The 10381-nt window shown below is 54.1% G+C and overlaps 1 long non-coding RNA gene across 1 annotated transcript; it reads left to right on the forward strand.

The window, feature by feature from the left end:
* The first annotated feature begins 7145 nt into the window (after window positions 1-7145).
* On the forward strand, window positions 7146-9955 carry LOC148053788 (uncharacterized). Its single transcript, XR_015707910.1, has 4 exons — window positions 7146-7186; window positions 7375-7483; window positions 8561-9245; window positions 9897-9955. It is a non-coding gene; the product is annotated as an uncharacterized LOC148053788 (long non-coding RNA).
* Window positions 9956-10381: the final 426 nt, after the last annotated feature.

Genomic DNA, 10381 nt, shown 5'->3' on the forward strand with positions numbered 1-10381 from the left:
ATAACGGGCAATTGCAACAATGTATACCGGCAATTGCAACAATGTATAACGGGCAATTGCAACAATGTATACCGGCAATTGCAACAATGTATAACGGCAATTGCAACAATGTATAACGGGCAATTGCAACAAAGTATAACAGCAATTGCAACAAAGTATAACGGCAATTCAAAGTTCCACTAACCGGCCACTTTCCTCCATCCCCCAGGTTATACACTGGCCACCACCGATTACAACGTTTGGTTAGATCAGCTTGCTTTGCAGCTCCTCCCGGGGTCCTGCTGTTTGCTCCCAATTGTGTAAAATGCACCCGAGAGGAGATTTCTCTAAGGTCGTTTCCCTTTTAGAAGTTGCAGTTCCCATTTTAAAAGCAAGACACAAAACAATTTAAACCAAGCTTTTCACACCACCACCACACAATTACAAACGCTTAGGGCCACAAACACACAAAAGCACCCAGTTACAGCCGCGACCCTATTCAGCATTCAAATTCGCAGATCAGACAAACTCCCCAGCCTCGGTTTCTGGAAGGAGACCTATCCTTCAGTTTGGATCCAAGGGTCCTTTCCCTTTGCCCCAGGGATTCAGCCCAACCCTGCGCAGCTTTCGCTAGGACTGACGGGCAGGCAACAGAAAACAACGCTGAAAGAATGCCTTTACCTTATTGCCGGTCCTGGCTCAGAGCTCTTCAGTCCGGGGATCGGAGGTTCTCCCTGAGAATCCCTCAGTGCCAGAGGGAGGTCCCACAGTCCCTCGGATCCATCGATGTTCAAGAGCAGGGTCCCACCTGGGGTGCCAAAATCTGTTACCGGAAAGTGGCGAAATAATTCACTCTCTAAAACTTAATTTTGGCGTTTTAGAAAGCAGGCATTCTTTATCGCGGTGCTGGGCAGCACTGGGGATCATTCCACCATGAGGGCTCCGACAGCTTGATAAACCTTCAGTAATTACATACTATGAAATCATACACATTCATAGGACTTCCGAGAATTTGTTTACATAAACATGAGATTTCCTGGAACTTATTAACATATGTAAATGTCCAATCCGCATGTGCAGTTGTCTTCCATAGTGGTCTTCAGGTGATCTTTGGGGTCTTCAGATGAAGGCTCGTAGTTGTCTTCACTGTGTTCGCTGACTGACCTTTACTTCTGCGCAAACTCAGTTCTGGGATCACGTATACGATGTCCTTCAAGGTCGGTTTGTTCTCATCTGATGGTCATTTTGCACCTTTCTTACTTTATGGTTTGGCACATCTGCTCTCCCAAGGCCTAGCTGTCTGAAGGGGATTATTCAGGGGCTTCTTATCTTACAACTGTCCTAACTAATCACAAAGATTTACTTTTGTTTGGTTACATCTGTTGTGCAATGATTCTAACGACTTGAATTGATAGCTTCTATCTATATTCGCAGGTATCAAGACCACCAACATCCACCGCGGGGTTGATACACGTAACCCACAGCGCGGTACAGCTGCGTAGCGCATGAGAGACAGAGGTTACGTGCCTAGGAAGCCTTGTCTCGTAAGAGCTGAAAGACACCCACATTTCCTCTTAGGTAGAGGACAGCCAAGCGACCGGAGTTACAGAAGAGGAAGGGAGGAGAGAAGGAGAAAGAAGCGTCTGAACTGGTCAATTCTCCCAGCAGCACCGAGAGCGAGAGCTGTGGTGAGTGCCAGGCCCTCCCTGCCGCTCCCCTGGCCCCCTCTCTTTTGCACGCTGCTGTGATCCGTAGCGGTCTGCGAGTACAAGGTACGTCCGCGTTGTGTGTCCGCGTTTTTCCTAGGGCACTTGTAATATGGACTTCAAAGTTAACGTCAAGAATGCACCAGCTCTCCTTCCTTCTGTAGTTTTTCTAGGAACTATTTTAACGCAGATCCTAAAAGGAAAAGAAGGTCTGCGCTGGAGCGTGTTCTGCCTGTGCAAAGCCGACTTCCCTCCGTTTATTTTGCCTTCCTGAAAGCGCAATCTTCTGTTTCTGTGCGCTTACTAGGAAATGATATCGGGAAAATAGTTGCGTCCTAAAAGAGGAAAGACGCCGTTTGTAAGAGTTCAGGCGTTCAGATGAAACAGGCTTTGTTTTCGTCATAGAAGCTGTGTGCTTTTTCAGTCAATAAGTTTTGAAAATATCTTAGAGCAGTACTTGAAAAGCTTACTGAGATACTAGCGTCTGTACTAAAAGCGATCCAGGTCCAAGGAGAGACGTGGACAAAAGAGGAGGAATCGGCGTCACTTTCCCGGGAAGCATTGCCAGCCTTGTAAGTAGCGACAGCGAGTCCTGACGTGGTTTCGGTGAGTTACTGCTTCGGCAGCGTCCTTTTTCCTTAACCTACAGCGTGTGGTTTCTTACTTCAGTTGGAAAGAGATTTTCCAGAATGGAAGTCTTTCTCATTCAAAGAAGTTGTGTTTTATGAACTCCCCATCAGAGTGGGGATCTTCAGAGATGATGCGCTTGGCAGTAGAAGTCAGCAGCAGCGAGACTTTCCGCTCTCTTAAAAAAAAAAAAAGAAAAAAAAAAAAAAAGGAAAGAAAAGTCCGTTTGCTTCCAAAGACCCGAGCACAGCACGTCTTCCGGAAGTCGATGGCATCGCTGGTTCTCAGTTGCAACAGCCGAGATGTCATCAACACGCGTTCCTCTGCGTGCTTCGGTGCAGCCAAAAGCGTTAGCAAATCTGCCGGTCCTTTTTGGTAGCCTTAGGCATTGCAGCCCCGGGGATTGGATTCCGCCCGCAAAGTAAAACCGTATGGGGGATCTCTTCTCTCACTGATTTTTCTACCCTAGATGTAACTTTAGGAAAAAAAAAAAAGTTAAAATTGTCTATGCAAACTGCCTTGCGTTGTTTCACCTGCAGCTGCCAACTAGCTGTGGCGTTGTTTCAACTTTAACTGCCAACTAGCTGTGGCGTACAATTGCTTAGGTGTATTTGAGCCGTTAGGTATTTGTTCTAAACGTTGACCAGGAGAGGCAACTGAACGTTACGGGGTTTTTCCGCCCCCCCCCCCCCCCCGCTCGTTTGACGGAGTGCTCTGAAGTACTTTCTGTCTGGCTTTCAAGGGTGCGTTTCCCTGGCAGTTCAGTAGCATCTCTCTCGGGCAGCGCGGCTGGCCAGATGTCGCTCCTAATGACGTAAGGCGCAAAAAACCCCTGGTCAAATGATAACTGCGTATCTTGGAGACAGATAATCTGCTGGTATCGATTCACAGCTGTGCAAGTTAAATTAACGCAAAAGGAAAATCCAGCCCTTCTCCAGTAGAAGTATTTTTATTGGATGTCTGTAAGCACACGCACAGCTTTTTTAGTAGGAAGCGAATTGCTGCGATTTGTCCTCTGGTTTTCCTTTTACCCTCAAAAGCGTTACGCTTCGCTTCCAGCTTTATCGACCGAGCCAGCAAGATGTGCAGCAGCAGTGCAAGGACTTGTACTCATTTCAGCTGGGTTAGAGTGAAATTTCTTCTTAGTAGCTGGTATAGCGCTGTGTTTTGGATTTAGGATGAGAATAATGTTGATAACGCAGTGATGTCTTGTTTGTTGCTGAGTAGTGTTTATACTGGTCAAGGACTTTTCAGGTTCCCATGCTCTGCCAGGTGCACAAGAAGCTGGGAGGGGGCACGGCCAGGACAGCTGACCTTGAGTCAGAGGGACTGCGACCTGTGGATGAGTCCACGCGGGAGCAGGACACCCCGAAGCATCCGTGGATGTGGTAAGCCCATGCCAGAGCAGGTATGTCGCGAAGCGTCTGTGGCCATGGTTATGTCTGTGCTGCAGCAGGTATACTTCTGAAGGGATTGTGGCTGAAGGAGAAGGCCATGCTGGAGAAAGTACCCCTCGAAGCACTGGTGGCTGTGGATGAGTCCGCGCTGCAGCAGGTACACCTTGAAGCATTGGTGGCTGTGCATGAGCTCATGCTGGAGCACCTCAAGGCGTGTGGGCATGGGTAAGGCCATGCTGGAGTAGGTTTACTTCTGAAGAGAACGTGGCTGTGGGTAAGGCCATGCTGGAGCCAGTATATCTCGGAAGGCATTGTGGCCCATGGAGAAGGCCACGCTGGAACAGGTGCACCTCTAAGTGACTGTGGAGAAGTCTGTGCCGCAGCAGGTATACTCCTGGAGAGACTGGCTCGTAGATAAGGCTCCGCTTGGAGCAGGTAAACCCCTAAGGGACTGCAGCCCCTGGATAAGTCCAAGCCAGCACGGGAACGGAGGGGGAGCACGGCAGAGCAGAGCCTGAGCGAGAGGTGCGTCACCGTCCCCTGGCAGGCTCCCCCCGTGGCGTGGGGCAGCCGCCGGCTTGCGGGACAGGGGCTGGGGGGGGCTGCAACCGTTTGGGGGGGCTGCCCCCATTTTATTTCTCTGGCGGAGCTCCCCTTTTTGGGGGGGCGCCTACATATGTAAACGGCATTATTAAAGTAGCGAGCTGCCGGTCGGGGCTGTTTTCCTTGTTTTTGTGCCTTTTTTTTGGGGTGAATTAAAAGGGTGGGGTGGGGTGGAGGAGCCTTGGGGGTGATGATGTCATTTGGGGCACCCCAACGTCCCTGGGGGCGGGGGCGTGATGATGAAACAGAAGAGCAGGTGAGTGGGGGATGAAGGTGTCACGGGGAGGTTTCCCCCCAGAGGAGGTGGGTCACAGCCCCAAAATGCCTGAAAATTCATTAAAAACATTAAAAACTGTAAATACAGGTGTGAGGCATTGCAGTAGAGAAAAATCTCTCGCCTTTATATATATATATATATACAAAAATAATATTCACTTATATATATATAAAAAAAGGATTTCAAAATACAAACCTGTATCTGCTATATTATATAAAGGGTTTTAGACTATTAAAAAATCTAAATGGAGATAGATAGGGTTTTAAAATAAAAAAGAACTTGTCTATATGTTAAGAAATAAAGGAGTTTAAAATGCAAAAAGAGATGATGGATATGAAGGAATTTAAAACAGAGAAAAGTCTGGATAGGTAGAGCTCTCTACGCTTACCGTGTGTCACCGAGTAAAAGGTTCTATGGAAGTGTAAACAGATAACTAAGACTAAATAGACAGAATTGTAAGTAGGTATCTAAGTCTAAAGAGGGAAGTCTAAGATATCAAAGTGTCAAAATATCCAAGTCTAAACAGCTAGCTAATCTAAATAGATGTGCTATATAATAAGTGTAAATAGCCACATACATGTCAATAGATATAACAGTGTAAACAGGTAATATGCATCAAAGGTATCTGTTGCCTGAATATATGTATGTGTAACTAGCTACCTAAGTGTAAATGTCTATGCTACAGAAGGTTTATAAAATGCAAAGAAACCCTGTTTATAGAAAGGATTTAAAAACTCGACCTCCCCCTTGAATCTCTCTTGCAGGTATAAAAGCACTTTCCAAAGCTGTCCCTTCCCCCTTTTCCCATCCCGCTTTGGGGCCAGTTTCCCCCAAATGGGGACTTTCCCCTGCGGGGCCACACAATTTGGAGGGGGGGAGCAACACGTTTGGGGCTCCCAGGAAAGCCGAATCCACCTGGATTTGTGCAGCTGGAAAGCAAACACTGCCCCCCCCCATGTTAATGCAGAAAACCAAAACCAAAAATGACCCATTGTTATGTTGTGGAAAAGCGCCGGAAAACCCCAGAACTGAATATTTTGGAAAGCAGAAACCCCCAAGTTTTGTATGATGTCAAAGCAAAAAAAAAAAAAACCACAAACAACCAAAACAAAAAACAACCAAAAAACAAACCAAACCCCACCAAAAAACACTGCTAATTTTAGCAAAAATTGGGGTGAAATGCTGGCAGTTCGAGGAGCATTGCTGGGAATTATCTGGAGTGGATTTGTTCTCTGGCATGGATTCCTTCTCCGGAGCGGACTATCCGTTGCGGCTTATCCCAGGTGAGTTATCTGCTGTGGATTATGCCGGGCGGACCCCCTGGTGTAGGTCATCCCCACCCGTGTCCCCCCGTGCACCTTTCTACCCACACACAGCCGCTGTCCGTCCGTGTCCGTCTCCTGCCCCCAGTCCTCCTCTGCCTGTCTCTGCGCCCTCCCAAGTGCTCTCCACCCAAACGTCCCCCCACACAAGGTTTTTCCCCCCGTGCGGGGTGTTTTTTTCCCCGTGACGTGCCCCCCGTGTCCCCTGCCCTCCAGTCTCGTGCCCCCGCTCCCCTGCTCCCCCCTCCCATAGCTCCTTTGCTTCTGGACCCCCGGGGCGCTGCCTGCACCCCCCCATCTGCCCATTGCCCCCACCCAAACTCCAACACCCCCCACCCGCTCCCTGTGTTGTCCAAAAAGCGGATCCTTTGCCCGGTGTGCAACGGCCCAATAACCACCCACTCAGGAGAGACATTGATCACTTATTTCAGGTCTGCGCAAAGCTGGGTGCTTGGCGATTTCCCACAAATCAGGCACACCCTCACACAAATCGGCAGTGTATTTCTCAGGTTACAAGATCGGTATAAGCCTGCCTAAATTTACACTTATCGGCTGGTGATTAACATTTCATACACTATTGGTTTGCTGTACTTAAATTAGCCTTGCTCGCTATGTAAATTAGCACGTGTGCTCCTTTCAGGTGGGGGGGCAAGTCTTTTTGGTCCTGAGTTGAGTCGGCGGTCGCGATCTCCCCTCACCACGTTTACCTTTCACCCACTTTCTGCAGTTTGATCAAACGTCACGCTTCTCTGGCCACCGTCCAGTCTTTGGTGCCAAGATGCTCCCTTTTATCGGTCTGTGAGCTCTTCCTCAAGGCTGGAGCCGTTAGTTGTCCACAGTTTGTTACTTACACAAACACTTTCATCTCTTTGAGCTCCCTCCCAAATTCCGTTCCCAAGGCACAAGCAGTTAGCAGTTTTGCTAATTGGAAAATGACTGTTTCCGCAAGACACCACCTGCACCCTGCTCCCATCCCACTCTCCCTGCCCCTGTGTTTTGGATTTGTGCTGGAAAAAGTGTTGATAACACACGCAGGGATGTTTTAGTCACCGAGCAGCACTTGCACAGAGTCAAGGCCCTTTCTGCTCCTCACCCTGCCCCGCCGGCGAGCAGGCGGGGGCACAGAAAGCTGGGAGGGGAGGGGGCTGGGGCAGCGGACCCCGGCCGACCAAGGGGACATCCCGCACCGTGTGCGTCACGTCCAGCCATAAAATGAGGGGGGAGGCTGGCGGGGGGCTGCGGCTCAGGGACTGGCGGAGCATCAGTCGCTTGGTGGTGAGCAATTGTTTTCATTTGTATGGCTTGTCTGCATTGGCTTTTGTTTTTCTCTTAGATTTTTAGTTTTCCTCTTTTCTGTAATGGTGGCTGTGGTTGTTGAACTGGTTTTATCTCAATCCGTGAATTTTCTCAGTTTTACCCTTCTGGTTCTGATCTTTTTATTTTTTTTACTAAAATCTCTCCAGGGTCTGTTGACTCGCTGGTGTCACTCTCCCACCCCTGATGCCACATGCAGATGAATCCAGCACTCCCGGGGGCTTACTCTGGGGGCAAAAAAGCCGAGGCAAGGCAAAGGTATTGACCAGGTTCCCTGTGCTGCGTCCCCCGGCTGGGTGCTGGGGTGGGGGGCGCGGAGAGAAAGGGCCAGCAGCCGCTGCAAGCTGTCAAGTGCAGAGGACTGAAATGCTCGAGCCGCTTGGGTGCTTTTTGGTGGCGAGGCGATGGCTGTGGCTGCGTGGGCTGTGAGCGGGAGCAGGGGCAGAGAAGGGCGAGGCTTGTGACACACCCCCCCCCACCCCCCACCCCCCCCCCGTGCGGCGGCGGCGGCGGCGGCTGCGGGCGGCCCCAGGCGGGCCGGGGGGCGAGTCCTTTCTCCCCGCGGGGCGCGGTCGGAGCGCCGGGCTTGGTGTGGTGCTGCCGCCTGGCGGCCAAAAGCGGGTACTGCAGGGCGGGAGCCGCGCAGGGGCGGTGGCGTCCCCGTGGGCGCCGGTGCCGGTGGCCGGTAACGGGCATGCGACAGCGCGGTGGCCGCGGGGTGCTGCCGCCGCAGCCGTTGCTGCCTCCCGGTAAGGAAGCGCCGCTCTCGCCGCACGGGAGGCGCTTGCTGCTGCTAGCACTGCCGCGTCCGCCTCCGCTGCAGCCCCGCCCCGCCGAAATCCCCGGTCCTGGTGTGGAGCGGCCCCGCCCCTAGCGCCGGGCCCCGCCCCTGGATGCCCCCGGGCAGGGGAAGGGCACCACCCCTAGCGACAGGCCCCGCCCCTGGACACCACGCCTGCGCACTGTGTTGGGGTGGAGCTTAGCCGCGGGGGGCGGAGCCTAGCGGTGGTAAGGCGGAGCTTTGTCGTGTGAGGGCGTAGCTTCACCGGCGCATGCGTGCTGTGTGCAGGGCAGAGCTTTGCTGCAGAGGGCGGGGTTTGCCGCTGGGGGGGCGGAGCTTCGCCAGCGCATGCGAGGTGCATCGGGGGCGGGCATCGCGCCGTGGGTGGAGCTTCCCCCCGCGGAGGGGCCAGCGGGAGCCCGGGGCGGAGCGGAGCGGTCGTTGGGCTGCGGCTGCACAGAGCACACAAAAGCTTAAAAAACCAAACTCCCCCCGGCAAAAAAATAACTCGTCCAAACCACCAAAATGGCCGATACAGTCCTCCCGGATCACAGAGAAGGTCGTCCAGACCATAGAGATAAGACAGAAAGTCGTCCCAGATTCTAAAGACTGTCCTTCAGACCATCGAGATGCAAGCGGAAGTCCTCCCGGAGTATAGGGCGGCTCCGCAGACCATGGAGATGACACCGAAAGTCCACCCAGACCATCGAGAAGGTCCTCCAGACCATAGAGAGGAGACAGAAAGTCATCCCAGATGCGAAAGACTGTCCTTCAGATGATAGAGATGCAAGAGGAAGTCCTCCCGGAGTATAGGGCGGCTCCGCAGACCATGGAGATGACACCGAAAGTCCACCCAGACCATCGAGAAGGTCCTCCAGACCATAGAGAGGAGACAGAAAGTCCTCCCAGATTCTAAAGACTGTCCTCCAGACCATCGAGATGCAAGCGCAAGTCCTCCCGGAGTATAGGGCGGCTCCGCAGACCATGGAGATGACACCGAAAGTCCACCCAGACCATCGAGAAGGCCCTCCAGAGCATAGAGGTGAAACGAGAAGTCCCCTGGATGATACAGAAGGTCGTCCAGCCCACAGAGATTAAACTGGAATTCCTCCCAGACCATGCGCGGTGCGTCGCGGGCGGGCATCGCGCGGTGGGCGCAGCTTCCCCCTGCGGAGGGGCCAGCGGGAGCCCAGGGTGGGGCGGAGCGGTCGTTGGGCTGCGGCTGCAGGCAGGGAGGAGGTGAGCGGGGAAGCCCCGAGGAGGGCGGCGGTGCCTGGGGGGGGAGCGGCCGGGCCGGCGGGAGGCACGGAGCGGGGAGGGTGCGGTGCCGTGTGGGAGCCGGGCGGGTGGGGCTTCCCGGAGCCGGGCGAGGGGGGGCGCGCCGGGTCGGGGCCGGTGGCGAGATCAGCCCGGAGTCGGGTGGGGGCCGCGCCGGTCCGGAGCCGGGCGGTGGGGGGGGCGCCGTGCCGGTCCGGAGCCGGGCGGCGGGGGGCTTCCGTGCCGAGCGGCGCCGGTCCGGGGCCGGGCGGGCGCCGCGCCGGTCCGGGGCCGGGCGGGCGCCGCGCCGGTCCGGGGCCGGGCGGCGGGGGGGCACCGCGTCGGGGCTGGGCAGTGGGAGGGCGCCGGGTCGGCGCCGGTCGTGGGAGGCCGGCTGCAGCCGGTGGCAGGGGCTGCCCGGAGCCACGCTGGGGGCTCGGCGGGGCTTCCACGTGCGGCGGTGGCGGGGGGAACGGTGTCCCCGCAGGGTCCCAAAGCACGGAGGGCTGCGTCCCCTGGCATCCGGGGCTTTTGGTCGGCCACGTTGGTTGCCCGGGGCATGCCGGGAGGTGTAGTTTCTAGGGCCGTGGCTGCCGGACAAACCGCTTCCTTTTTTGCCTCCTCCTTTCCCAGCGTCACCTTCTGCGTCCCGGGAAGAAAATCCCGCGTGGGTGATTCCGCTCGGCGCTCAGGTAATCGCGTGTCTGGGGCTGCGCGAGCGGGGAGAAACCCTTGCCGGGTCAAGGACGCTCCAGGGGCGTCACATCAAAGTCAGAGGAAAGGCAAAGCCGCTGCCCGTGCCGAAAAGCCGATGACAAATTGCAGCTGAGAGAGCGCGCCGCGTTCCTGCAGTGCTCCCTTGGCAGTTTCGGCTGTTTGCCTTCCGGGCAAAAGAACAGACTTTCCTCTAGGAGAAATGAAGAGCTGCCTGTTCCCTTCTTTAGGGTCCGGTGTTTCTCTTCTGGTCGGTCGTGCTACTTTGATGGGCGAGCTGGAAATAGCCTGTTGTTTTGATACGCAGAACTAAATTGTTAGTAACATGCGGGGTCAGTAGAGTTCATTTTGGAGCACCTAGGTGCCAGTGGAAACGTAAGGAATGAAACGCGATGGAAACCGAT

The sequence above is a fragment of the Nipponia nippon genome, unplaced genomic scaffold (genome assembly GCF_047370975.1).
Source record: "Nipponia nippon isolate SJK-2023a ecotype South Korea unplaced genomic scaffold, ASM4737097v1 scaffold_37, whole genome shotgun sequence".
Taxonomy (NCBI): Eukaryota; Metazoa; Chordata; class Aves; order Pelecaniformes; family Threskiornithidae; genus Nipponia; species Nipponia nippon.